The sequence below is a fragment of the Pteropus alecto genome, unplaced genomic scaffold (genome assembly GCF_000325575.1).
Source record: "Pteropus alecto unplaced genomic scaffold, ASM32557v1 scaffold81, whole genome shotgun sequence".
Lineage (NCBI taxonomy): Eukaryota > Metazoa > Chordata > Mammalia > Chiroptera > Pteropodidae > Pteropus > Pteropus alecto.
Genome location: NW_006433378.1, coordinates 18,593,003 through 18,620,880, shown reverse-complemented (window position 1 = coordinate 18,620,880; position 27,878 = coordinate 18,593,003). Strand labels below are relative to the sequence as shown.

Sequence of the window (27,878 nt, the reverse complement as noted above, 5' to 3'; positions counted from 1 at the left end):
ATCGACGAGGTGGGAAAATTTTGTAGGAGGAACTGCAAAGTCATGTGGCAAGGGCGTGGAAACACGAAGAGAAGAGCTGCAGCTGGTAATCCATCAGAAACCCCAATCTGTTCTTTTTCCTGCAGGCAGGAATGTTATTGTGTTAGCCTCCCTTCTCCACTGGGGAGGCAGGACATTAGGGGGAGGCAACTGCTCACAGTAGTGACTTGCTCTGATCTCTAGGTATAACTTTTCCAGTGATTCTCAAACTTTGGTGTTTGATAGGATTATTGGTGAGATTAGTGCCAATACAGATCCTGAGTCCTATTTTCAAATTTATTAAATCAGAATCACTTGGGGAGGGCCAAGTCATTTATATTAACAAGCTCCTCAGGTGGTGTTGATGTACTTTGACATTTGACTCACATCCCTAGATGTGAGATGAATTGAAGTAGTTAGCCTGGGTCTTAAACTTGATGGGACCTTGGCAGTTTGGCATTGTGATAGGTTGCATTATTGTTTGGCAAATAACACACACACACATACACACACTCTCTATTCCTTTATAGGAGGTGTTTATTTCTTTGTTCCAAAGTTTTTGGATCTGGTTATGATATTGATTTTGGCCAATGGAAAGTGAGCAGATATGACATACCTCCTGTTCAAGTAAGATTTTAACTTCGTTTATGTCATTAGGTTTCTCTGTGTTCCTCTTGCCCTCTGCCATGAGAAGAACTTATCCCAGGTAGCTACAGGGGCATCAGCCTGTGAGGGATGTTGTATGTCCCAGAATGAGAGAATGAACCAGATACACAGCGTGGAACATAGTTATTGTAGCTGCTTCACAAACTCACGAGTAAGAAATTCATTTTAGTCATTATAAACCAATGAGAGTTTGGATTGTTTGTTATATAGCATTATTGCAGCAAAAGCTGACCAATACAGCCAATAACTAAACAAGACAAATAGCAAACTGGGACAAAAATGAGGCTCTGAAATCCTTTTTGTGTACTCCTCACAGATTTCTACATGACTTTTAATGACTTATTTGAGGTATCTTTAGTGTTTATTTTGACTTCACCTACAGGAAAATGCTGGAGAAGGGGAAAATCAGCTTACAAAGAAATTTAGTCAGTGCCTACAACACCCTCAGGATTGGTCTTGATTCTGAATTTTCCCCCTTAGAGCCTGTTTTTTCCAGATAGAGTAGGAGTTTTTGCTTTTTCGGTGTTTGGTCAATCAGCAATAATAACTAGTACTACATATTAGTACATACGAGGTGCCATCCTAAATACTTTCCATGTATTACATTAATTCTCCCAACAACTCTCTGTGGTAGACACTATTATTATCCACACTTCAGGGACAAAGTCACACACAAGCCACACAGCTAGGAAGTCATAGCACTGGGAGGTCTAACTTCAGAAACTATTCTCTTGACATTGTTGTTGCCTCTTGAACAACTTTCACATTTTGTTCCTTTTATGTAAAACAACAGACAGACTCCTCCTAGAAAAGCAACTTTCCCAGTTTTCTCTGAAAACAGGAGGATTCCAGATCTCTGTGGTGAGATGCGTGTACAACCACCCTCGAGAGTGACTGACAGTCTGTTGCCACGTTTGTTGCTTTAGTCCCTCTATATCTCTCTCCCCATCATTTTGGTCTAGAATACTTCTTTTTCCACTTTCTAATTCCCTCATCAGAGAAACAGAAATTATGGTTTTTCATTTCATTTTGACCCAGAAACCTGAAGGCAGATGATACAATTTCTAGCAAACACTTCATTAGAATAAAAATCCAACCAAAGAACACATCTTTACATCTTCTATGAGTTCATTGCAATGAGATGCAGCTTGCATAGGGTAAGGTTGAAATTTAAAAACTGTGTAAAATAATAGCATATATCATTTCAGGACCCACTCTGAGGCATTTTACATATATCAGCTTTACTTCTAATAATAATCTCGTGGAGAAACTATGATTACCTTCTTTTATGGGCAAGGAGATTGAATCTTAACAAAATCACACACCTGCGTGATGGAGAAACAGTTCAGCTAGATTTTCATGATTCCAAATTCTCTTGTCCTGGTCTCCCACACCTCATCACTGCTCTTGCTTTGAGGAAAAGATTGTTAAAAACCCTCAAATTACTGCACAAAATGAGTTTTTTCCTATATTTATTCATATAACATAAAAATCTCTGAAATGGATTTAGCTCTCCATTTCTTTCCTGCAACGTAAGTGCAACTGACTCAGAATGAAATAAATATAGTCTCTCCTGAGTGCACATTATTGTGAGATGAATTGTTAAAGAGGACTGACACTTGGCAAGAGAGATGGCATTTCGAAAAAGAAGCCGCTAAGCTATTTACTATCCGATTTTTTTTGCTCTAACCTGGGCAAATACATTCTAAATCTATGAGACTCTACCCTCTGCTGCTTTTAATGGATAAGTAGAGGAGAGATTGTCAACTGTTTCCTTTTACTATTTCATGTGTCTACTCAACATGGTGTAACACAGTATTTGACCTATAATTTTTTCTCTAAGTCTAATTACCTATCACACTAAGCCATTGTAAGAAGGCAATATTCTGAAAAGAGAATCCTTTTTTATTTGCATGTCAAATTCTCCAAAGACGTATATCAGCAACCTCAGCAACTTGTATTAAGAACACAATAAAGCCATGCTACCCTGAACAAGCCCAATCCCATCTGATCTTGGAAGCTAAGCAGGGTCGGGCCTGGTTAGTACTGAGATGGGAGACCACTTAGGTGTAAAAAATAAAAAAATAAGGGATTGTAAGCTGACAAGGTCCTTGCAATCTGTTTGGTCAACCAAGGGTTGCCTTGACTAAAATAAACAATAAAAATTTATTGCTTTACAGAATCTTGAAATTGTACTCTGAAGGGAATATAACAGTTAAACACAAAGCACATTTTGTAATTTTCTTGTCATACGTTTTTCCTAAATATTAAAAAAAATAAATGGGAGGCAGATTAAGAAGAAATTGGTTTCCAATCTGTTTCCTTTCAAAACCCAGACAAATGGGAACTAACGCGAAGGTCCAGGGACACTGGAGAATGACATGGATATATTAGATAGGGTTTTGCAGTGAGTTAGGACAATTAGGATATAATATAAAGAGAAAAAGATTTGTTATAAGGACTTGAATCACTTGATTATGGAGGCTGGCAAGTCCAAAATTCATAGTGGGGGCCAGGAGGAGGATGGTAACCCAGGACAACTGATGTTCCATTTTGAGTCCAAAGGCAGTAGAATTAGGAAGAGCTTATGTCTCAGATGAAGTCAAAAGACATTCTGCTGGAGAAATTCTTATTCAGGGGGTGGGGCAAGCCAATCTTTTGTTCTATTCAGGCTTTTGACTGATTGAATGAATCACACCCAAATTATAGAGGACCATTGCTTTACTCAAAGTCCACTGATTTAAATTTTAATCTCATTGAAAACACCCTCAAAGAAACAACAAGCATAATGTCTGGTCAAATATCGGCTACCCCATGGCCCAGCCAAGTGGACACATGAAATTAATTATGTCAGTGGATGTAAAGAGAATCCAGCCATCCAGCAGTGGTGTCCAGGTAGGCGGAGGCATCACATGTTCAATCCAGGTAAGCCATAGAGGATCACTAGTGAACTTAGAAAATCAGAAAATTCTTATAATAAACACCTGCTAAGCATTGAAGGGCTGTTCTCAGAAGTTGTGACATAAAGTCAACCATTTCGTATAGCAACCAAACTGCAACTGAAATATCATTCTAAAACATAAGTTACTACTCCAAAAGATAGGAAAGCCATGAAAAGAAGTTGAAGCAGAATGCATTTATATCAGGTATAGCAGACCCTAACTGATATGATTAAAAAATTAGATAACGATATCACTCAAAACGAGTTTCATGGTCTCCATTTCCAAACCTTTAATCTTGGAGCCCACAACAATGTGGCATTCAGGTTCATGGGAAAAATTGCCCTATTCCAGATTTTACTTTCTTTTTATTCTCTTGGTTTAAGAAATCTCAGTAAACTGAGAAGACATATTAAAAAATTACTGCAAGAGGTAACTAACACGATTTTTTTGAGATGATTACTTCTTCAATGGGCGAACATCTTTCAAGCTTCAGAAAAATTTACAATCAAGCATAAAAATGTTTCATAGAGCCAAACCTATAGTATCAATAATTCATGTACTCGAGAATACTCTGTTACATTGTTATTATAAGTGTTTATAATAGCTAAGAGAATTTGGTCTATATATCAATCATGATAGGCTTGGTTAGACCATGATAACAAATAATTATAGAGACTTAGAAGTTCGTTCTTGCTCCTACCGTAAGTTCCTCAGGACTGGCAGGAAAATATGCTTTTTTAAAAAAAAAATTCATATTATTTTTTCCAGATTTATTGAGATGTAATTGACATATAACATTGTGTAAGTTTAAGATTTACAAAGTGATCATTCGATACATGTATATATTATATAATGATTACTATACTAAGGTTAGTTAACACTTCCATCACCTTTTTTTTGTTTGTTTGGTGAGAACATTTAAGATTTACTCTCGTAGCATCTTTCAAGTATGTAATACAGTATAGTCACCATGCTGTACATTAGATCCCCAGAACTTATCTACCTTATAAATGGAAATCTGTACACTTTGGCTAACATCTCCCCATTTACCCAAACTCCCAGCCCCTTGCAACCACCATTCTATTGTCTATAAGTTCAGCTTTCTAAGATTCCAGAAATGAGAGAACACACATATGAGAGAGAACACACAGTTATTTGTCTTTGTCTAACTAATTTCACTTAGCATAATGCCCTCAAGGTCCATCCATGTTGTTGCAAAAAGCAGGATAGAAAAATATGCTTCATACTGCCTTCATCAGGGACAGACTGAAGAAAGCACCGCTATCTGGAGCGTCGCTGTTACATGTTTCTGGGGTCAGAGAACATAGCACTGGCTCTTAAAGTTTTCTGACTAGGAAGTGACCCATGTTGCTTTTGCTCGTATTTATTGGTCAAAACAAGTCACACGGCCAGGCCTAACTTCAGTGAACAGGGAAGCAAATTTTTACCATGAATCTGGAAGGAAAAAATGTGAGTTATTGGTTATTAGCTTTAATGCCTACAATTAGCCATTATATAACATTAGATGAGAATTCCAATGTAAAATGTATGATCTGCATAATCAGTTTAGACTTATGATTTTAAGTTCAAAGATTGAAATTTATGAATAATATTAAAAATTTAAGAGAACTTGACATCCATTATACCTATGTTTATTATATACAGAATTATTTAAACACTTGGAAAGTTTCTTTTTATTTAAATTGGACTACGAAGTACCCAAATAACTAAGTAACTAAGTTTGTGAATGTGCTTATTAATTAACATAACTTTTAAAAAAAATGACCATTAATAATTTTTGGTGTTATTAGTAAGCTTTGTATGTTGAATTAAAAAAGTTAAGAAGGAACTAGGTTTATGAATTTATTACTCTAATAAACAAATACTATTTTTTAAAACTAAAGTAAACTTTTGAACAGAAGCTTACTTTGATACCCTTTTTGGGTATCAAAATCTCACATGTAATACTATTATCATCTAAAGGCCTACTTTTTTTTTCCCTTTTTCAGCATTTCAACTTGTGAAATGATTATCATTAAAGACTTAAGCATGAAGACATGTGACAGATGTTGAGCATAATCCAGGGAGCCCTAAAGATGCAGTCTGGTAGGTTTCTAACAGAGTGATTATCTTTCTCTTTACCTTACATAAATAATTTTTTAAAGATTTTCAAGCCTTTAATAATTTATTTTTTTAATTACAGTTGGTATGTGATATTATATTAGTTTCAGGTGTACAACATAGTGATTAGACATTTACATTACTTGCAAACATAGTTATTCTAATATTATTGGCTATATTCCTTATGCTACACTTTACATTTCTATAACTATTTTATAACTACAAATTTGTACTTCTCAATCCCTTCCTCTCTTGCACACACCCCAACCCCACTCCCAACTGGCAACCTTTAAAATGTTCTCTTTATCTATGAATTTGTTTCTTTTTTTAAAAAATTTTTTTCTTTAAATTCCATATGTAAGTGAAATTACGTGGCATTTGTCTTTGTCTGACTTACTGCACTCAGCACAGTACCCTCTAGTTCCGTCCATGTTGTTGCAGATGTCAAGATTTTATTCTTTTTTTTTTTTTTTGCTAAGTAATATTCCACTGTGTATATATACAACCTCTTCTCTCTACATTCATCCACTGATGGACACCAAGGTTGCTTCCATATCTTGGCTATTGTAAATAACACTACAGTAAACATATCTCTTTGAAGTAGTATTTTGTGTTTCTTCATATAAATTCCTTCTTTGTCTCTTGTTATAGCCTTTGTTTTCAAGTCTATTTTGTCTGGTATAAGTATTGCTATCCCAGCTTTTTGTTTGTTTGTTTCCATTTTCATGAAACATCTTTTTCCATCCCTTTATTTTCAGTCTATGTGTGTCTTTCAATCTGAAGTGAGTCTCTTATAGACAGCATATGTAAGGTCTTGTTTTCTTATCCATTCGGCTGCACTTTCTTTCGATTGGGGCATTTAATTCCTTTACATTTAAAGTAATTGTGGATAGATCTGTAGTTATTGCCATCTTATTATTTATATTTTTGATCTTTTTTTTTTTCTTTTTTTCCTCTTAAAGGAGTCCCTACAACATTTCCTGTAATGCTGACTTGGCGATGAAGAGTTCATTTAGCCTTTTCTTGTCTGGGAAGCTCTTTATCTGTGCGTTGATTCTAAGTGGTGACTTTACTAGATAGAGTAATCTTGGTTATAGGTTCTTGCTTTTCATCACTTTGAATATGTCCTGCCCATCCTTTCTGGCCTGCAAAGTTTCTGTTGAGAAGTTGGCTGACAGTCTTATGGGAGCTCCTTTGTAGGTAACTAATTGCTTTTCTCGTGCTGCTCTTAAGATTCTCTTTTTGTCTTTAACCTTTGGCATTTAAATTATGACATGTCTTAGTGTGGGCCTCTTTGGGTTCATCTTGTTTGGGACTCTCTGAACTTCCTGGGTTTGTATGTCTATTTCCTTCTCCAGGAAAATTTCAGTCATTAATTCTTGAAATAGGGAAATTTTCAGTCATTAATTCTTGAAATAGGTTTTCAATCCATGCTCACCTTCTTCTCCTTCTGCTATTCCTGTGATGTAAATATTGGTATGCTTGATGTTGTTCCCGAGGCCCCTTAAACTATCCTCATTTTTTTGGATTATTTTTTCTTGTTGCTGTTCTGATTGCGTGTTTTCTGCTATCTTATCTTCTAAATCACTGATTTGATCCTCTGCTTCATCTCATCTACTGTTGATTCCTCTTAAGGTATTCTCATTTCAGTTATTGTATTCTTCATATCTGACTGGTCTTTCTTATGTTTTCCCTATCCACTTTAATGTTTTCTATCTCTTTGTTAAGGTTTTCACTGAGTTCATCTACTCTTCTCCTAAGTTTTTTGAGCATCCTTATATCCAGTGTTTTGAACTCTGCGTCTGATAGATTGCTTGTCTCCATTTTTTTAGTTCTTTTTCTAGAACTTTGTTCTATATTTTTCATTTGGGACATGTCGCTTTGTCTCTTCATTTTGGTTGCCTCTCTGTGTTTCTATGTATTAGGTAGGGCTACTATGTCTCCCGGTCTTAGTAGAGTGGCCTTATGTAGTAGGTGTCCTTTGGGGCCCAGTGGCACAGTCTCCCTGGTTACCAGAGCTGGGTGCTCAAAGTGTGTCCCTTGTGTGGGTTGTAATTGTGCCCTCCTGTTGTAATTGAGCCTTGGTTGCTATTTGCACATCAGTGGGAGGGACTGACCCTAGGGATAATTGGTTGTGAGGACTGGCTGATTACTACAGTGGAAGAGCTGTTGTACAGGGGCTCACCTTATGGAGCCTGATTCATTTTTGCAGGGCTCTAGTGCCTTCCCAGTCTGTCCATTGGGTATGTCATTTTTGGATGTGGCCCTGGGTGGTGCTCTGGCTCAGATGGAAGCCACCCACCAGGCATGCAGGCCGGTGCCTCCTGGAAGGAACCCCACTGCAGGCCCAGTTCAGCTGCAGCCTGTGCCCTACCCAGGGCCACCTGGCGTAAGCCATCAAGCAATCTACAGGTGTCCATCACCCACTCTGAGCTTGGATGTGCTTTGAGAGGCCAAGCCACAAATGAAGGCCAGCTGCTGGTAGTGCTGGCCTTAGGGCTGCTCAGCAAGAGGTATGGAGCATGCCAAGTCCAGATGCTTCTTGTTTGGGTTTTGTGAGCCTTTGAGAGATTTTAGTAAAGTCCCCAACAAGAGCCATTTGTATGGAAAAAACCACTAGAGGCAGCTTGGGTGAGCCTGCATGTTGGAAGGGGTGGAGTCACTGGACAGGGCAAACAGTGTCAATCAAATTGATGAGACTCAGATATGGTGGCTACCTGTGTCTACATGCTGGGAATGGGGAGGGCTCAATGAGGGAACAATGGATTTTGCCAATACTTCTCTGGGAGAAAGCTGCCCCTCCAACCTTCTCCCTGAAGCCAGACAGTGCAGTTTTCCCCTATGTGTCTCTGGCCCTTTATGAGTGGCTGCTCCAGCTCCAGAGCTCAGAGCAAGTGAGTCCATCATCAAGTAAGAATGCATGTGGGCCCTTTAAGAGGAATTTTAACTAACCTCTGTTTCAGCTATAATCTCTGCTGGTTTTCACATTAAGATTTTGTGGAGACGTCTCTTCCCAGCACTGGAACCCTGGGCTTGGGATCCTGATGTGGATCTGGGACCCCTCGCTCTTCTGGGGGGCCTCCGCAGCTGAGATATCCTTCTCAATTTTTAACCACCACACTAAGGTGTGGGACCAGTTTCTTCTGTGTCTGTCCCTCCTACCAGTCTTGAAGTGGACTCCTCTGCGTGTCCCCAGTTGTAAGAGATGTCTTCAGCTATATTTCAGGTGCTTCTCAATGATGTTTTTTTCTGTAGTTTAGTTGTAATTTTGATGTGATCATGAGAGGAGGCAAGCATAGTGTTTACCTATTCCTCCATCTTGACTGGAAGCCCAATAATTTTTTTTTAGACATAGTTTTAGGAGAAAATAGTCAAACTTTCAATACTCTCTAATGTTTCTCTTTACAAACTTCGGTATTGGTAAAGTTGATGGTATTTCGTGAAGGCAAAGTACTTATTTGAATTGGATGGATTTGAATATTACATTTGATGAAACTCACTATTTACAACTCCTTTAAAGTGTGGCATATGTAGTGATTTAATTCTGATGAGTAAGAGCAAGTAAGATACTCAAGAACATATGACACAATTTATACAATGTGTGTCCATATATTTATTTATGGCTTCATCTTTACTACAAAAGAAATTATATTGTGGTTTAGCAAAGACCACAAATCTTTTGCATACAAGTCAAAGTGTCTATTTCATGTGGCTTAGGAATATGTATAAAGCTTCCATACGGGAAAAAGATTTTCAATACTCAAGCATCAAAAAACTTACTGAAAACTTTGACAAATATCAACAAATATCACAAAACTTTGAATTTGAGTTTTAATATCTAAACATTTTATTTTGCTATATATGTTATCATTGTGTAATAGAACTGTACAGAAGTTTCTGCCAAAGACCGTAGACTTAATATGTGATTATATGGTCTGTACAATGTATATATGTATATGTGTATATATGTTTATATATACATATATATATATAGATGTTAATGTTTATTTCAATATGCCCAGAGTTTACATATTCTACTAGATACCCCAATGATAGACGATTGCTCTCACAGTGCCAACTCTCTTGAAGTAAATTTCAAAACCTCAGAATAATGATTATATATTTGATTTATATAGTTTATTTCTCCCAAAGTTTTCTTTTTAAATTAACTCCATATTTGTGTGAGTGATCAATCTAATGGCTGACAGTGCTAGGTTAGGCTGACTTTGTCGTAACGTCATTACCAACAATCGAAAGAAAAAGAAAGAAAGAAAGAAAAGAAAGAAAGGAAAAAAAATAAAATAACAAGAGGAAGAGCAAAAAGAAGCCTGAGGCTGACTTTGTCGTAACGTCATTACCAACAATCGCAAGAAAAAGAAAGAAAGAAAGGAAAGAAAGAAAGGAAAAAAAGAAAGGAAAAAAAATAAAATAAGAGGAAGAGCAAAAAGAAGCCTAATGTAAGAAACCAACATTGCATTAAAATTCACGTTATCAGTTAACCTTGAACTAGGCTGTTCTTGCCCATGGGCCAAATGATTTGATACTCAAGATCCATATATTGCTGCAGATCCCCTTTCATGTGCATGCAGCACTGCGGAAGCCCCAAACCATGGCCCACAGGCGAGATTTGGCCCATCACAGTGTTTCATTTGGCTTGCACAATGTTTTAAAAATTGTTGAGCCAACATTTTGAAATTGGAAGCTTTCACATAAAAATCCAGATTTCTGGCATCTCTCAAAAAATTAGATCTGGGAACACGGGGCTCACATTTCCACACTGCAGTCTATGGGTGGCTGGGCAGGCATGCGTTCTCTTGGTCCTCATCAGTCCTTACTGATCCACAACATGAGGGTATCAGTTCCTGCTCATTGTATTTGCTGTTTCTCTTTTAGTAGAACATATTTCTCTCTACCAGCATCTTTATCAAAAGTAGGTTAAAATGTGACAGCTATATCTTTAGATTGTTCTTTATGGATTCTTTTCTTTTCTCTCTCATATGCTGAGGGCTAATTTCACACCTCCTCCCCCCCATCTCCTACTGAAATTCAAATAAAGATCTAAGATACTATTGATCAGTATGAGTACTGGAAGGTTCTCAGAGACCTTTTTTCCCCAGAGACCAAATAGGATTGGGCTCTGGGAAAGTAAGAGAGAAGGGGAGAATGGAGAAACAAATGAGAGTATGCCAGTTTTGGCTCTCAGCTTAGAACCCACCCTTCTGTAGTCAGCTTGGTGATGCTAGGACCTGGACTCGGCATCATTTTTCGCTTGCCCTGTTATACTCTGCCAGCAGAGGGCGCAAGAGGGAGACTGCAAAAATGGAGGGGGCTGAAGGGACTTGCTCCTTTCTTGTTGGTTACCGCTTCCTGTTTGCTTCAGGTTCGCTTCAAGTTCTTGTGAGCATCACCCCAGCAGCGCTCCTTCACCTTGCCAGCAGCATAAGGTTTGCAATTTTTCCTACTCATTGCATGACCCCTTTCCCTCACCCCCATTTCCTTCTTCAGAGGTCTGAGTCCCAGCTTGTGGTGACCTATCCTCCAAGCTTTAAGTTTAACTATTCTGAAGTCTTTCTTTTGTTCTCTCAACTTTACGGAAGGAAGCTGGTTTCTGTAGTTTTACTTCTGTGATGCCTTAGAGTTCTCTTTTTTCTCTACCTAACAAATTTATACTTTAGTTAACAATTATTTATATTACTTTCTCTCTGTTTAAATAACTCCTTCTTGACTAGATCCTGACTAACAAAGAGAGGAGTTGATTAGAGTTGTGTTGCCCAATATCGTAGCCACTAGTCACCTTGATTATTTAGATATAAATTTAATTAACTTAAAATAAATAAAATTTGAAACTCAGTCCCTTGATTCCACTAGCCACGGTTCAAGTGCTCAATAGCCACACGTGGCTACTGGTTATTGCATTGGACAGTGCTGATATAGAACATTTATGTCATCACAGAAAGTTCTGTTGAGCAGTGCTGGCCTAGAGAAATGAGGGGCAGTTAAAGAAGGGAAAACACATGAGGGAAAGAACTTTATTAGAACTAGAAAATGAGGTAGAAGAGACTTAGGACGAGCTCTTTTCAAGAAACATTGAAAAGTATAGAGAGATTCTTTGATCACAAGGCAGTTAATCTAAAAATCAATAAATAATAGAAAACCATTGCATATTTTAAAATGAATGATACGATAATGAAATTATAATAAAACATTGCATATCTACATCCTACTGAATTCAGTTAAACATTTAAAAACGACTTAATGGCAATGATTCACAAATCCTTCTAAAAATAGTAGTGGGGGAATGATCTCCAATCTCTCATTTTATGGAAGTTCTCTAAACCTTGATTCCAAATCAGACAAAGGAAGAAAAATTACAAGACAATTTCATATATTAACAAATGTGCAAAAATCCTAAACGATATAATCACCAATAAAATCTAACAATATATAACACAACTAAGTTTTTTATATCCTAGAATGCAAAAAGTTGGTTTAAATTTTGAATATAAATCGATGATTCATTGCATTAAAATATTAAAAAACAAAACTATTATAAATATATGTAAAATAATTTGAGAAAATTTATGATTAAGAAAGTCTTAGTATAGATAGAAGGAGAGCTCCTCAATCTGATAAAGGATATTTACTAAAAATCCTACAGCTAAATTTACTTAGAGGTTAAATAGTTAGAACGTTCTCTTTGTGATTAGGACCAATTAAAAGATGCCCTCTATTAAGACTTCAACGATTTAGTGGAAATCCTAATCAGTTCGAGAAGGCAATGAAGATAAGTAAAAACTATAAAGAATAGACAAGGAGAAATGAAGTTATAATTATTCAAAGGTGATATTAAATTTTAGATAAAAAATTCAAGAAGCTAATGATAAATTACAGGATTAATTTTGTAAATTTAGCAAAGTTGTTATATTTTAGCTCAATCAATTTTATTTTATACATCATGAAAGAATAAAGATAAAAAAGTTGAAAAAATACAATTTATAATAATATAAAAATATAAAATACCTATAAAATAAACTATCAAAAAATTTATCAAATAAATCGATCAAAAGATGTGCAAAACCCCATACAGAAATAGCACATTATTCAGAAAAAAATTTAAAGACCTAAATAAATGAAAAGGTATGTGATTTCAGTATTCTAAATCTTTCCAAACTGATTTAGGGTCACTGCCATCCCAATAAAAAGTCCAACACTTTTTATGTGCTTGCATTTATGTGTATGTAACCTGATAGGATCATTCTAAAATTTATGTGAAAATGAAAAAGACCAAAGGTAACTAAGGTAGTTTTGAAGGTGAATAAAGAGGTGAGAGGAATTGCCTGACTAGATGTCAAGTTTAGGTATCAGAGCTTGAGTAATTCAGATCATGGATTTGGATAGACAATGATAAGAGGCACTGAAAAAGTAGAAATCAGCAAATGCTGCCAGAATAGATATTAAAATCCTGAAATTAAAAGAAAAATATTTCGAATACTATGGTGATCAATTTGGGTCAAATTGATGATCAATTTGGGTCAAAATACTCCAACAGAGTAATTAAAATACATATTTTCAACCCTTCAGAAAAGCAAAAGTACTTGCTACAAGTGATTATGAATTTATTTAGAACAAGGCTTCTCAAATTTCTAAAATTCCTTTGTTTAATAAAACTTCTAGGTTGATTGATGAGGAAAATGGTACAGGTGTATGAGCATGTTATGTTTATAGAGGTAATATCTTTGTGGACAAAGAAGAGACATGTAGTCAGGATGATAATATATTTAAGGGACTATGTGAATCATTGAATGCTAGGTGGCACTTATGGAAAGTAATCAATATCTTTGTCAGGAGGTGGCTGGTTATGTGCATCAGGTATTTGAGATTTTGCCTACTCTACTTTGTTGATGTGCTTAGGAAACAAGGAGTAAACGTGGACTTTGGAGATTTAGCTAATCTATTGGATAACAGAATTAAGATTGGGAATCAGATTGAAATAAAAGATCAGGTTTAACAAGATAAAATGTAATAGAGGTTAATGTAAAGTGTTCCGATGAGTTAAAGAATCAACTGAAGAAATACAGAATGAAGAAGATATGTCAATATTAATTTCTATGAAAAAGACTAGAAGTTTTGTCAGTGATTAGCTCATGACAAATCAATAATGTAATATGTCTGCTTAAAACCTAATTCAGTCTTAGTCTTTATAAATAGACAGATAGGCCACAGTGACAAGAAGGTGACAAGTATAGAGAAATAATGGCCCATTAGCCAGATCTCATCTCATTCATTATACTTCATTTCGATGCCACACTTGGAAGGTGAGACTGACAAAATGAAGAAAATATTAAAGAAATTACAGAAAATAAAGAAGGAATTTGAAACCTAAATAATATTAAGAAAATTTATACACATTTGGCTAAGAGGAAAAAAACCATGGTGTCATTTTAGAAGTTCATATAAGAAAATTTTTTCCCCAGTTTTTCAGGAGACAAAATTAAGAACAATGAGAGGTAGATGTATATCTCCTCTACAGTGGAAGTTTGCAGCCATTAAAAATGTCCAGAAATTAAAAGGTTATTGTAGAGAAGACTGGTTTCAAAGATTTTGGATTTTGAATGGTATGCCTTTATTATTATTTTCTCGTAAGTCCTGTTATTTTAGTGTTAGAGCCGAACACTGGACTGAGATTTACTTAAATTTGTCTATACAACCTATATTTGTCCCCTACACTTAATTTTTGGAATCATAAACATAATTTTAAGGACCCTACAATTTCTAGGATTTTTGCACACCCAGCACACATAATAAAAAATGACTTGTCAGAACTCAAAGAACTATCATTCAAAAAGTCCATTTCCCCATTTACTAAAGATTTGTGGTATTTTAAGAGTTAATTTAATTGACTTATATTTTGTATTTTCCCTTTCTCCCCTCTCAATAAGCATGTGTACACAGTTAATAGCCCTAGGGTAGAGTACTGTTTCAATCCAAGTCTATCTAGGAAGCATGGCCCACGATAACGTCACTTATGGTTAAGAAAGATCATTGTTGTGCTAAGTAATTTTTCATGGTTGGCAGCCTTCAAGGTTGGGATTTCTGGCTGCCTTTTAGATATTATATCATAAGTATGGATGAGTTACTGTACAAACATTGAAAAATCTTCAGTATGCTTTGTCCAAATAAAAGAACAACCATCCAAGTTATGAAGAGATACATCTCAAGTATTCTGACTTCCACAGTTTTTTTTTTTGTCTTCTCTTCAATTATAATTTTTCATGGTGTTGTAGCCTGCCAGTATCAACAGATTTGTGTTTTCTGGTAGGGATAATTGAGTTGAGATTTTTCTCCTCTGACATGAAGTCAGAGCATTAAGTTACAAACTTATAAGTTAGATCTTTGTAGTAGAGGAAGCTGAGTCCTTCCTGAAGTCACCCCAGGCATAATTTAGATAAAACAGAACTGCTGCCTTTTTGGATAAACAGTACATTCCCTGTTCTTCGGAGTTGATTGTGCAACTTGTATAGAATTCAGATCTTTAGCCTTCTTTTTCTTAGGTTTTGTTGCCAACTCTTGACAGTTTAACCACTTTTCTGTATCTTTATTTTAGACTACCTACACAGGAACCAGAAATTGATCATTTAAATTTGGAAATTTCAGCAAATATTTCTTTTTGACAGTTTATGCGATATGCAAAAATATATACATTTGGACATGAAAACAATTTGATATGCTGTTGAACATCAAGAAAGGTCACCAGCAGGAAATGTTAACTTCTCCATGCCATTTCAAATAATACTGATAAAAGCTAATACTTTCTGAGCATTTACTATGAGCTAGACATTTCATGTTGTGAATTCTTACAGAAGTCTTAGAAGATGGGTTTTCTTATTTTTCAGTTGGATAAGTTAAGGCTCAGAGTGGTTTGTAATTTATCAGAAATCATATAATGGTGAACTCGGAGAGCTAGTACTTGAACCTAGGTCCTTCTTAAACCAAAGTCCTTGTATCATTTTGCCTCTGGACAGTGGGCTTATCTTGCTTTGTATTTTAAAGAATTAGCAGTAAGGTGGACTTTTAGGTGAAATTGTGATGTCGTTTATGAAAGTTAAAGATGCTTCTAGTAACAGGATGGATGCTGAGTTGATGAGTGAACAAGGGCATTGTATGGACTGTTCTGGGTTGGTTCTTTCCAACTTACCATCATCACCAACAGCTCTTTTTAAGGCAGAGAACCACATTTCCCCAGATCCCTTCCCTGCATGGCGTTGGGTTAGAATTTGCCAATGGGAGGAACTTGAGTGAGATCTGGAAGGCGGAAGTGAGGTGGAAGCTTTTATCTCGGGAAAGTCCTGATAGTGAGATGCAGCTGGTGTCTAGACCTCTTCATAAGCTTCCACTGAGTGGTTCTGGCACTTTCCTGGACTTCCCCAGACCTTTCTCTAAGTCGCAGCTGAGGAAGTGGTTTCCAGACCTCCCTACAAGGTCACACGTCATGGTCGTGGCAGCTTCTCAAACTTCGCAGGGATAAATGGCTTTTCCCTTCTCTAGTTGAGAGATGCTCCAGCCATCATATTCTAAAACCCTCACTGCTGCATCCTCTTCTGTTTGTGTAGCCTTAATTTCTATATTCCATCAATTCTTCCCATAATGCCGATAATGACCTTGTTTTCCTGACCTAACCCAGACCAATGTATAAAATGTGAATTTTTGTACACTTAAATAGATTGTAATCATGCACTACTTTCTATTTTGGTTTAGGAGTGAGTGGGAAGATAGGATAAATACTGAGAAAATTGGAAGCCATCCAAAGTTTAGAAGAATCTAACGCTGAGAAAAGTTCTATTTGTGATTATTCATATTTCATAATGCGGCTATAGTATTCGATTTTATTTTGTTTACAGACATTCATTGGGTATCCACTATGTGAAGCCCTGAGCTGGATATGCTGGGAAATACAAAGAGAGCAAATACTTTTTGAATGCTGACTGAGTCAGATGCTTAGATCTGCAATTCATACCACATTCCCATCAAATGGATACTATTATCCTCATCTTACAGTTGGAAAATTTAGACCTAGAGAGAATAAGTAACTTGGCAGAGGTCACAAAGCTATATAAATACCTGGGCTACCATTCTGATCTGTCTGATTTCAAATTTGCATGTTCTGTCTGCTGGTCTGGGCTACTTCCTGCCCTCAAAGAGGTTGAAATTTAATTAAGATGAATTTGAAAGAGAAAACATATTCTCTGTCCTCCTTGATGAATTCAAATGGATTATTTTTAAGACCACTTAATGGTCAAATACACATTTTTCTTAATTATACTAAATTTTTATGCATTTAGACACTAGCATGGTTATAAGCTAACCAAATAGTTTTTATTTGTTAATTTTTCTGCCTATGCTGGTTTGTCAAAAACAAATTCCAAATGAAGACATTATTGTACTCCTTGAAATTGGTGAAAAGTAGAAGACAATTAGAGGAAGGGAAGGAACTTGGTTATTCCCCACATAGGACATATTGACATAATACTTCAATAACAAAAGAAAGATATTTCTAAAGTACATTAGACACAAAATGCACGTTAGGAACACCTATAATTTTTCTACAATACCTGTCTACTGATCTGAAATTTTGGGACAAATGTTTGAATTCAAAGTTGATTAGCTTTCAGGTGAGTTCGATTAAAGATGAATATTTATGAAGCGTGAACTGAGTGATGAGAGTAAAAGATGTTTTCAGCAAGCGTGTATCTTTTGCATACCTGGGCAAAATAGATGCCCAGGTAAGCAGTTGGAACTTGGCTTTTCTATTCAGCATTTCATCTCCTCAGCATAAGGAATTCTAGGCTGCCAAACCTGTGTTTTCACAAACCTTCAGTAATCCTGTTGCAAAGAACAAGTAACTTAACATGTTAACCTAATATGCAGAACCACTTCTCTAAAATTGGGCACTTTATACTAAAACTATGAATTGCAAGCGGATTGCATTTACTTGTTCTAATAAGTATGCACCTGTAGCCAGGTTTTGGTTTAGGTATCACGGGATTCTAGGAAAATGGAACATTAATAGAAGCATGTTAAAAGTGTATATTAAATTATTCTAAATAGATGGGAGTTAGTCCTAGCAAATTCTACTTGAGAGAGCATCTTCTCAGAAACAATTCTTATGCTTTTTTTGGTGGGAGTGAATAAAATAGCTTCATGGATCACTAACTTTCATGTATATTCCATCGTTAAAAGATTCTCACTTGTTTGAGGCTAAACTTCAGTCTCCTTCCCTTCCAAAGTCAGTAACTAAGCAAAGAAAGAAAATGCTGGAGATAACCATGGAGGCAGTTAGTGCACATACTCACTTTGCAGAGTGCGTGCAGGTAGAGATTATACCTACGTGCACAAAACGTTTGGCTCTTTTTAAAATTAACAAATTAATGGCTTATAAAGATATTGATCATGACAGATAACTAACTCAATGCTCTTTCATTATAAGGACCTGTTCTGATTGCCTTACAGCAAGAAGGCAGTGAAACCACTGCAGTCTTCTGTGACTTAAACCCACATGTTTTCTCAGAGTTTCATCTGATCTTCTTCTTCATGGTCGCTATACTTTCTGCTCACTCGATAGTTATTCTATCATTTTCATTAATTGCTTTCAAATACCATTCACTGGCCAACAACAATTCCAGTTAGTAAGCACAATTTGAATGTAGGTCAGTGTCTAGACCTGTTCCATTTCATAGGTCTTTCTGCCTTAAAGCTAATGATTCCAACAGACACGTTACTTTGGACTTTTTTTTTTTAATCATAGAATCAGACATATTTTTAAATGATCGTTTGGGCATATACAATTTTTCAATGATATCTGATTCTGTTGCTACTACATGCATTAGTCCAAACCCAAGTGACATCTGAGATTTCAAAACTTATTATTATATGCCTGAATGGAACACAAAGACCTACATTGATCAAGGTTCTGAGAGAGCTTACAGAAGCAGGGATTTTACTTATTCATTCATTTGGACAGTATAAACAATAAACAAATAAGAAAATTGTCAGATAGTGAGAAAGGTTATGCAGAAGTGGTAAATAGTTGACCGAGGAGCTATTTTATCTTGGGTATTTAGGGGAGAACCCTGTGAGAATGTTTAATTTAAAATAAGATCTGAATTAAAAGAAGACGTTAGCCATCGAAGATTAGGGAGATGAACTTTCTAGGAGGGGTTAATGGCTGGACAAAGACCCATAACTGGGTACAAAGGTGGTGTTTTTAAAGAACAGAAAAGAAGTCTGGTGTAGCTAGAGTCTAGTGAGGGAGGTAGTTCTAGGATGTGGCTTAAGGAAGTATGGAGGGGCCAGATCACATGGAGCTTTGCAGACCAGGGTTTGGGTTTATTTTGAGTGGCTGAAGACATGGCAGGATGTTAAGCAAGTGATATGGTCTGGTTCATGTTTTAAGAAGGTCATGCTGGCTTCTGTGGGAAGTAAAAAATTTAGAGACAGCAGCAGTAGAAGCAACTAGAAGATAATTACAGCGATTCAGGTGAGAGATAATTGTGGTGACTTGGATCAAGGAATGTGGCAAAGTAAAGGAATTTTGGGTGCTGTGAATGTTGAATCTCATTGATTTTGAGACTAAAAATATATAGCCGGTGCCGTAAAAAACGGCCTACCTTAAAGGACTACCATACGTTGTTGATATGTTAAGCACTAGAATTCCTAGCCATAACTTGGTTAGATCACATTTGGAACATAATTCAGTCTTAGTGTGCCTTTGTGTTCTCAGATGTATTAGAAATATGCCACCCAAAATTGTGAGGAAAGAATGATGTGAAAACGCAATGCTATTATTTTAGGAATTTAATTACCATATCACTTCAGATGCTTTTGGCTCTGTGTAGAAAATCCCAACTCGGTCTACAGCCATGCCACCCTGAACACGCCATCTGATCACAGAAGCTAAGCAGGGTCGAGCCCGGTTAGTACTTGGATGGGAGACCACCTAGGAAGACCAGGTGCTGTAGGTGTAAAAAAAAAAAAATTAAAATAAAAAAAAATAAGGGATTGTAAGCTGATAAGGTCCTTGCAATTTGTGGGGTCAACCAAGAATTGCCTCACCTAAATATATATATATAAAGAAAGAAAAGAAAATTCCAACTCAAATAGATTTTAAAAAGTCATTTTTCTTTTTCATTTCTGGTAGAGCAATAGGTAAAGTGGGCTCAGGTGTAATGAACAGCAGCAGCTCAGTGGAGGCACTGAAAATGCACGTTCTTTCTGTAACTCTGCTCTGCCATTCTTGATCCTAAGACCAGTTTTCCTTAGGGGAGCAAGATGGTTCTTCGTGACAACTAGGTCTTCATTCTTCTCATTCATGTCTAGCAGGAGAATGAAAGAGTATAAACTCTCCTCTCCAATGTGATTGGGCCAGCTTTCATCACAAGCTCATTCTAGAACCAATATCAGTTTCCTGGGCACTGATACGCTTAAGATTGCCTTAAGCTAATCAGTGTTTTCCCAGGGAAGAGGATAGGGTGAATGCCTGAATAAAATCAGGCTTCTGATAAGAAAGAAGGCATAGTTGTTGAATAGATAACAAACAGTATCTATAATTACCTAACCTTCATTGAAATGTTTTAATAAAATTAGCAAATACTATTTTCAGGACCAAAAACTTAAAGTGTGAATAATTCTTGAAATAATGAAAAGCTTTACCTTAATAGGAAAAAACGTAGTGAAGCAACTTCAGGAACACAGTTATTCAAATCAAAATCGAAGATCTTAAATCACAGAAATGTGGTAATTTAATTTTCTACCCCAAGCTAAAAGAGCATTTCTGAGACAGGTATAATGTGGTATGTTGTAGACTGTTGGAATGTGAACAAGTTGTCTTACTTGATTTTCACATTTTGATATGTTTTTCTTCTCCCTCCTACGCTTTTTCTTTAAATTCCTGTTAGATTTTTCTCTTTGCAAAATAATGGCACTTTAATAACACAGGAGACCTCATTTTCTATTTCTCTGTGATGACATTAGCAGAGATCCTCAGAGATATTAAGAAAGAGTCCAAGGAAAATGATGTGTTTGAAAGGGCATGGTCTGACCTTCATGATAATGCTCTATGCAAGATATTGCATCACTTTGGTAATTATATAGTGCAGACAGAAATGAAATCTATTATTTTGGTAGATATTAATTTTGATTGGGCTCAGATTGCAGCTTTAATTAATAATTCATAGATGATCATCCCTTTAAAAGACAATGGTTAGAAGCTAAATAACTTCTTTATATCAATTGTATGCATAACACAAGCACGATGCTTTCTATTTTGTTCAAAGTAAATACCCTATTTTTAGTAAACTACTATTTCATTTACCTCCCTAAAAGCCTTAATTCAGTTCAACATCAGCTGAATGCTTTTTATAGGTTTTCTTCTAAATCGCTCTTCTGGTGGATTCTTATTATAACCAAGTTCAAAACTGCAGTGATTTATTAAATTGCTACATTCTTTACTTGTAATTTGCATATAATCAGTGGAGGGACATAAGGAATACCTCTAACTGTGAAGTAGGTTCTTATTAAGTTTTAAAACTATTGGTATTTGACAGCTGGCAAAGCTTTCATTGAAGCAGAAAACTGTGCACTTTGGCACAATTTATACTTATTTTCAGAGTAGCAATGTAACTCTGACTATTCTCCCAAATAGAATTTGCTCAGTCTACAGAAATGATAATTACACACCTCCAACTCTACTCTCAAACAGTATGTTGACCCTCTTGACTTCCTTCTTCTCTTATTTAATCACTTCTGACATAATACTCTCTCTGGATTTCCCTCTTACACTCTGCATTTCTCTTTACTACCTTTCACTGGCTCTTTTTTGTTTTTTATCACCTTAAATGAAATCATTCCCTAAGATTCTCTTCTCCCCATTTTCTGTGCCCTCTCCTTTTCAATCTCCTCTTTCCTCAATACCCGCTTCCTCTCCTGAGTAACCTCATCCACTCCCATAGTTTTAACCCCTATAATATACCTAAGACTTTCAAATCTGCTTCTTTACTCCCTCCCCGCCCCCCGCTTTTTTTTAAAACCAGACCTCATCTCCCAGTAGCTGGCCAGACAGCTCTTCTTGGCTATTCCACAGATGTCTGACCCTCTAAGAATGACCTAAATTGAACTCATTTCACAAAAATTGCTCCTCTATATGTTAGCTGCTGTTACCCACCCCATCATTGCCCAATTTGGAAACCATAAAGTTTTCTGACTCCTCCCTCTCTTAACTCATATCAGACTGGTCACTATTATTCCACCCCCGAATCCCCGAATTCTCTCTCCTCCTTTCCAAGTCCAACACCACTCTGCTAATCCTACCTCCCAATATTGACTGAACCAGGGCAATCGATATCTTTTATCTGGACTCTTGCCTCTGGTCTTTTTATGCTTCAATCCAATCTGTGCCTTCATCCTTTCCAACATATCCTTTTATTTCTCATTATCTGAAGAATGAAGTCTAGACTCTCAAATGTTCTTCACTGCTTCCAGCCTTGTTTTCAGCCTCATTCCCATCAATATTGTATTTCAGCTACATCAGAATTACTTGTTTCCAAATATACCATGTACTTTCATATCAAAAATTTGTTATTATTATTATTATTATTATTTTGATTTTCCTTAAGCTGGTTCCTATGCCTCAGTTCCACTCTTTATTTTTCTCAAAATTATACTTCCTCCACACCTTTGTATTTGCTTTTCACTTGGCCTGAAATAATATTACTTAATGCTTATCATGGCAAGTTCTTTCTCATTGTTTAGATCCAGATGAAATGTCACTTCCTCCTGACCGTCCACTTCAAAGGATACTCTCCCCCAGTGGTTATTCTATATCCCAGCATCATGTATATATACTTCTAATTACTCATTGTTCTCAGAAATTCTACTTTTTATGTATTTATTTCTGCCTCCCCGACTAGACTGTAATCTACTTGAATGAAAGGACTTTATCTTATTTGTCACTGCTCTTCCTAAAACAGTGTCTGTCATTAGTAGATGCTCAATAAATATTGTTTAATGGATAAATGACTTAATACTTTATTTTCACTGAGGTGATATGTTTTGGTTCTTCGGTATACCATGTACTTAATGCCGAATCAAGTCAGATAAGAGCCACCATTTTGTCAGTATTACTTTCTTCTAAATGAGTTTTAATTTTTGTGGAAATTATATTCTACTTAGGAACCTTTTCTTTTAACTTAAAGTATATACATTTTGAGGAGAAAGGGGAAAAGCAAGGAACTATTGTTGCTGTTAGCTTGGAGACACAACTAGGTTCAACTGTCTGAGTAGTATCCAGTTCTTCTGGTGCACTGCAGTGTGGAGAAGGAAATACAGTGTGGTAGGAAATCCCTGGGTTCAGAGAACAGAGACCTGTGTTCCAGTCCTTGCTCTGTGACCAACATATGCCATCACGGTGAGTAGGTTCTTCAATGTCCGTGGACCTCAGAATCACAATTTGGAAGATCATGTTTGAACTAAATGATCTCAAAAATCTCTTCTACCTCTAGAGTTCTGTGCTTCTTTGACTCATCAACTCAACACAATCATTCATTCAACAAATATTTTTTGAACGCCCTTCCTGTGCAAGGTGTCATGTTAGGTGGTAGAGATAGAATCAGTGGTGAGTTCTGCCCTCAGGGAGCTTTCAGACTAATGGCAGGGACAGACATTTACAAGTGACCACACAGCTTTGTTCCTGGGATGAGATAGGTATCACTATGGAACCAAAACACTCCATATTTTACTTTTTTATTTTTGCCGTAGAACCACTTCTAATGCAACTATTAAGTCTAATTTTCAGAATCTTCTTACTGAAAAGTGAGTTAAATGATTTTATTTTTTTAAAAAAGTTGCGTATAGGTTTTCTTGAGCGAGCTGAGCATTTTAGCATTTCTCAAAGATGGAATGTACTATTTTCAAGCTATTATGGTAATTTTTCAAGTTTATAAACCCTTACTTCTGCCTTGAAAAGGGTAGTTGGGGAGAAAGGAGAATGAAAAAGAGAGAGAATAAAACACCATAAAGACATCACGGCCCATGCTGATAAATTCAACATCAAAAAGTAATTTGCATTCTAACCTAGTTATTAAGCTCTCAGTCTCATGTGGAATAAATCTTCACTGGTATCGAGAGTCACTGCCCTCTGTAACTGTCTTCTGCCTAGCTTCAAGGAACCTGGTAGAGGAGAAGGGAAGGCCCATCTGTCTCTTTCAAGAACTCTCTCTTGTTCTTGCTTGTGTGTGTTCTGGGCACTGTCCAGTGAATCCTATGCTTGAGTGGGAACGAGAGATAGATAAATTTTACATTGATCTTTGCCATGGTGTATGTGTGCATATGTTGTGATGTCTATTGACTCCCTATGGGAGCTGTACAGTGTGGGCTTCTGTACTCCCCAATCTTTACCCCTGGGGTACTTTTACAGGCAATGAATGCCCTTAGCTTTTGTTCCCCCTGCTGTAATGCTAAGGCACAATGAAACACAAGGAGCTGGGGTTAGGTGGAGTTTGTGGCTGGCCTTTCAGAATTTCCCCAGTGCTACCTTCTGTACCATCTTCTGGGCCTGCCTTAGCCCATTTTCAGAATCCTGGGTACCGTCTTCATTCCCGTGGAAAGAAATGAAGAAGCAAGCTCTGTATTATATTTCTGAAACACCCTCTGTGGAAGACCATGTTTTCCAAAGATGGTTACTATAGTATTTCTCACTCCTCACGTTCTTCTTCAATGTGCCCTTACCATTCCCCCATTAAGAAGAGAAGCCTATTTCCTTTTTTCTTGGATCTTGGCTGGCCTAAGTGACTTGCTAAACCAAAAGAATTAATTAGAAGTGATGTTCTGGAATTTTCAAGACTAATTTATGAGAAGTATTATAGCTTCTGCTGCAATGCTTCTTAGACTCTTGCATTCCAACCAATGCTTTGAGAAGCCCAAGTCACATGGAGAGTCACATACAAAAGCTACATGCAGGTGTTCTGGTTGACAGCCCTAGCTGAGCCCCCAAGCAGACACTCAGCATCAATTCCTAACCTAATAGGTGATTCATTTTGCATTCCTGGCCTACAAACCTTCAGAGAGCTCTAGATCCAGCTACTACTTGACTGATACTGCATGAGAAGTACCAAATAAGACCATCTGATTGAACCCACTCAATCAAAAGAATCTTGGAGATAGTATATTATTATTTTAAGTTAGTTAGTTTTAGAGTAGTTTGTTGCACAGCAATAGATAACTGGAACAACTTTAAACCTTATGAGTCTTTTGGATCAAACTGTTGATGGAGGATGGACAACTTCAGTGTTCCCCACCTCCACCCCAACACACCACTACCACCAAGGGAGAGGTTAAGGAAGACATAATTGCCTCCTCATGTCTTCCTCTTCCTCTCTAGTCTTCTATGTTGGAAGGGAGGAAAGGGCATGACATCCTTCAGGATATGCTCACATGAATCAATGTTTATCGGATGGAACTATCAGGATATCAACCTTTCCCTTTGGTGAGGGGTAGCAGCTCACACTTTTTCTTTATAGTTATTCTTATGCTGCCTATATTATAATGACAATATATAGACAACAAACCTTCATACATATATGCTGAATGTTCTTTCTTGAGATAAATGTATTTTATCAAGAGACTTAAACATCCTTTAGTTAAGTGATTCTTAGTTTTAATGTAAATTAGAACATTTGGGAAATTTGTTTCAAAATTCTGAGTCCTGGCTCTGTCTTTTAGAGTCAGAATTTGTAGGTCTATAGTGGGGCCCAGGGATCTATATTAAAAAAAAAAAAGCAGCCCAGGAGAGTTTATACAGAAATTCAGGGGACCACACTATGAAAAAGTTTTTTTTGACATTTTCTCCTTTGAAATTTCTGTCAGTTATTCTGAATCCCTAAACATTTTTAACGGTCTCTGAAATGTTTTAGTTATTCTTACTTCATATTAGGAAGCCTCTAACTGAACAGGATCTTGGACAACAATTGACAGTGAGGTAAATGAAAGAATTAAAATATGTTTAAAAAAGAAGGCATTCACTAGAAATCAGAAGCCAACTGAAGATACATTGCATTTACAGACTGACTATTAAAAGAATTTTTTTTTTAATCTGAGACCCTTCCTACACTAAGTTCCTAGTGTAGATTTGTGGGTGCATGTTATAAGTAGACGGGCAGCACAGCATGGAATATTAGAACATTGGAAAAGGCACCTGGCAGGAAAGTGTGCCCTGTCTCCCACACTCCCAAGGGGAGATCAAGTAGATTACCTGCTTGGCCTCAAAGACTCATTTCACAGGCTTCCAGAGCAGGAGGAGGGGACTCATTAGCATTCTGGATGAGGACACTCCCACCCCAAGGGTATGCACATTCAATTCCATTCCTATAACTCACCAAGGAGCCTTCGGATTTGTGGTTTGGCTTCCCAAAGCCAAGTCTCCAGGTCCCTCAGCCTGGAGAGGCTTTTGAGCTCAAATGCCAATCTCTCATCATACTAATAAAATTATGTACCTTTCTGGGGAACTAAAAATTAGGTTTCCAGTATTTTACAATGCTTGGCCAACATAACCACCAGAACAAATTAGAAATTCACTATGAAATAATTATTAAAATAAGTCGACCCATCTAACAATTTCTAGGATTTAACTTTCACATGAAGGATTGAGATTCTATAAGTTGTTTAGGTCACTGGAAAGTAGCCATAATTTGATATGTTCTTCTGTGACTTTCTCAGTCATGAGCTCATCCAATTCAGGAGAAATGGAGAAAAATAAGGGAGAGAAATGATTCCTGTGGCTGAGACTTGAGACTAGTTACATGTTTACCGAACGAATTTCCACTGATTCTTGGCATGCATTTACCATCTTCCATTGCAGTGGGCAAAGGGGCTGGGGCATGTTTTTGAATTTGCAGTAGTAGAATTTGGAGATAAGTGCTACATACAACTTCAAGGCTTGGCTGAGGGAGTCTTTTCACCTGTAGTCAGCTCTCCACACTTTTAGCCCATCGTTAACTCTCATCTCATCACTGGCTTAATGCAGAGAAGGATGAATCCTTGAAAGATTGTACTCCCTTAAAATGACAAGGCACTGCATCTCTGAATGATTGCATGAAGCAGAGACCCTTGATCACCTCATTTGATTGTGACGTGAGCAAGCAATAGACTCTTGATATATTTGTCCACTGAGATTTGGGAGTTGTTACAGCATTTAGTGCTTCGTAATACAACTCCTGAAGATGACCTATTTTCTAATATGTCAGGGGACCTGAATTTTTCAACATCATATTTCCTATGAGCCTCAACATGAAGACTTGTGCAATCATGTGTACCCACCTCTGGAATTCAGAACTGTTGGGGCACATTTGCCTAGCTGGTGTGGCAGACCTACCAGTGGTCTATTTACAGTAGATACTGTTGAATCTTCTGAGAGAGAATTTATCCTCAGGGATAAAGATTCAGGAAGATAAGCTTGGCATGATAACAAAGCAGTGGTTGTGTGAGGGAAGTGGTTGCTCAGAATATGGCTTACTGTTTGTTTTTGGATTCATCGCAGGCCCAGTTCCTAAGCCTGGATCTTAGGGAGAGTGTGAGAAAGACATGGTAATAAAAACTAAGACGTTGTGTAATCTATATTTCCATACTTCACTTGTGTGTGAAAACCACAATATTCATTTTTCTAAGTGAAACAAGTCCATCTCAGTTCCTAGTCTTCAGGGTCTGTAGGTTATTCAAACTTGGTGACGTTTTGGTGGTCGTCCACCCTGCCTTAGAGGGTGAAGATCTTTTGGCTTTTAGTCTGTCCTTGTCTCTTCAGAGCTCCTCATTGCTTAAGGCCCCCTGTTCCATTAGGAAGTGGGTGGTTTTGATGTGCTCTGGGTAGGAAGACTTCTAAGTGGTCAGATTTCAAGCCTTTATCTAACCCTTTCTCAGAGGTCCTGCTGCGCTTGAGTATGGGTAGGAGGGGGACATAATTCCCATTTCTTGAGGAAACTGTCATCACTGATTTTTAACTCAAGGAAGCCACCCTTGGGAATGGGACACTCCTTCTCTCCAGTTTAAAACATCACCTTCTATTTCTCTTTCTGATTTATTCTATCTTTG

The 27,878-nt window shown here is 36.9% G+C and overlaps 1 long non-coding RNA gene and 1 pseudogene across 5 annotated transcripts in view; both read left to right on the top strand.

Annotated features, from left to right (window-relative positions):
• The window catches only part of LOC107195419, a 279,224-nt gene that overhangs the window by 140,854 nt on the left and 110,492 nt on the right, over nucleotides 1-27,878 (top strand). For all 5 annotated transcript variants that reach the window (XR_003045212.1, XR_003045214.1, XR_003045213.1 and 2 more), the window contains one exon: nucleotides 5,636-5,732. This is a non-coding gene — a long non-coding RNA (uncharacterized LOC107195419). The remainder of the gene's footprint in view (nucleotides 1-5,635; nucleotides 5,733-27,878) is intronic.
• LOC112476903 lies at nucleotides 19,654-19,765 on the top strand (annotated as a pseudogene).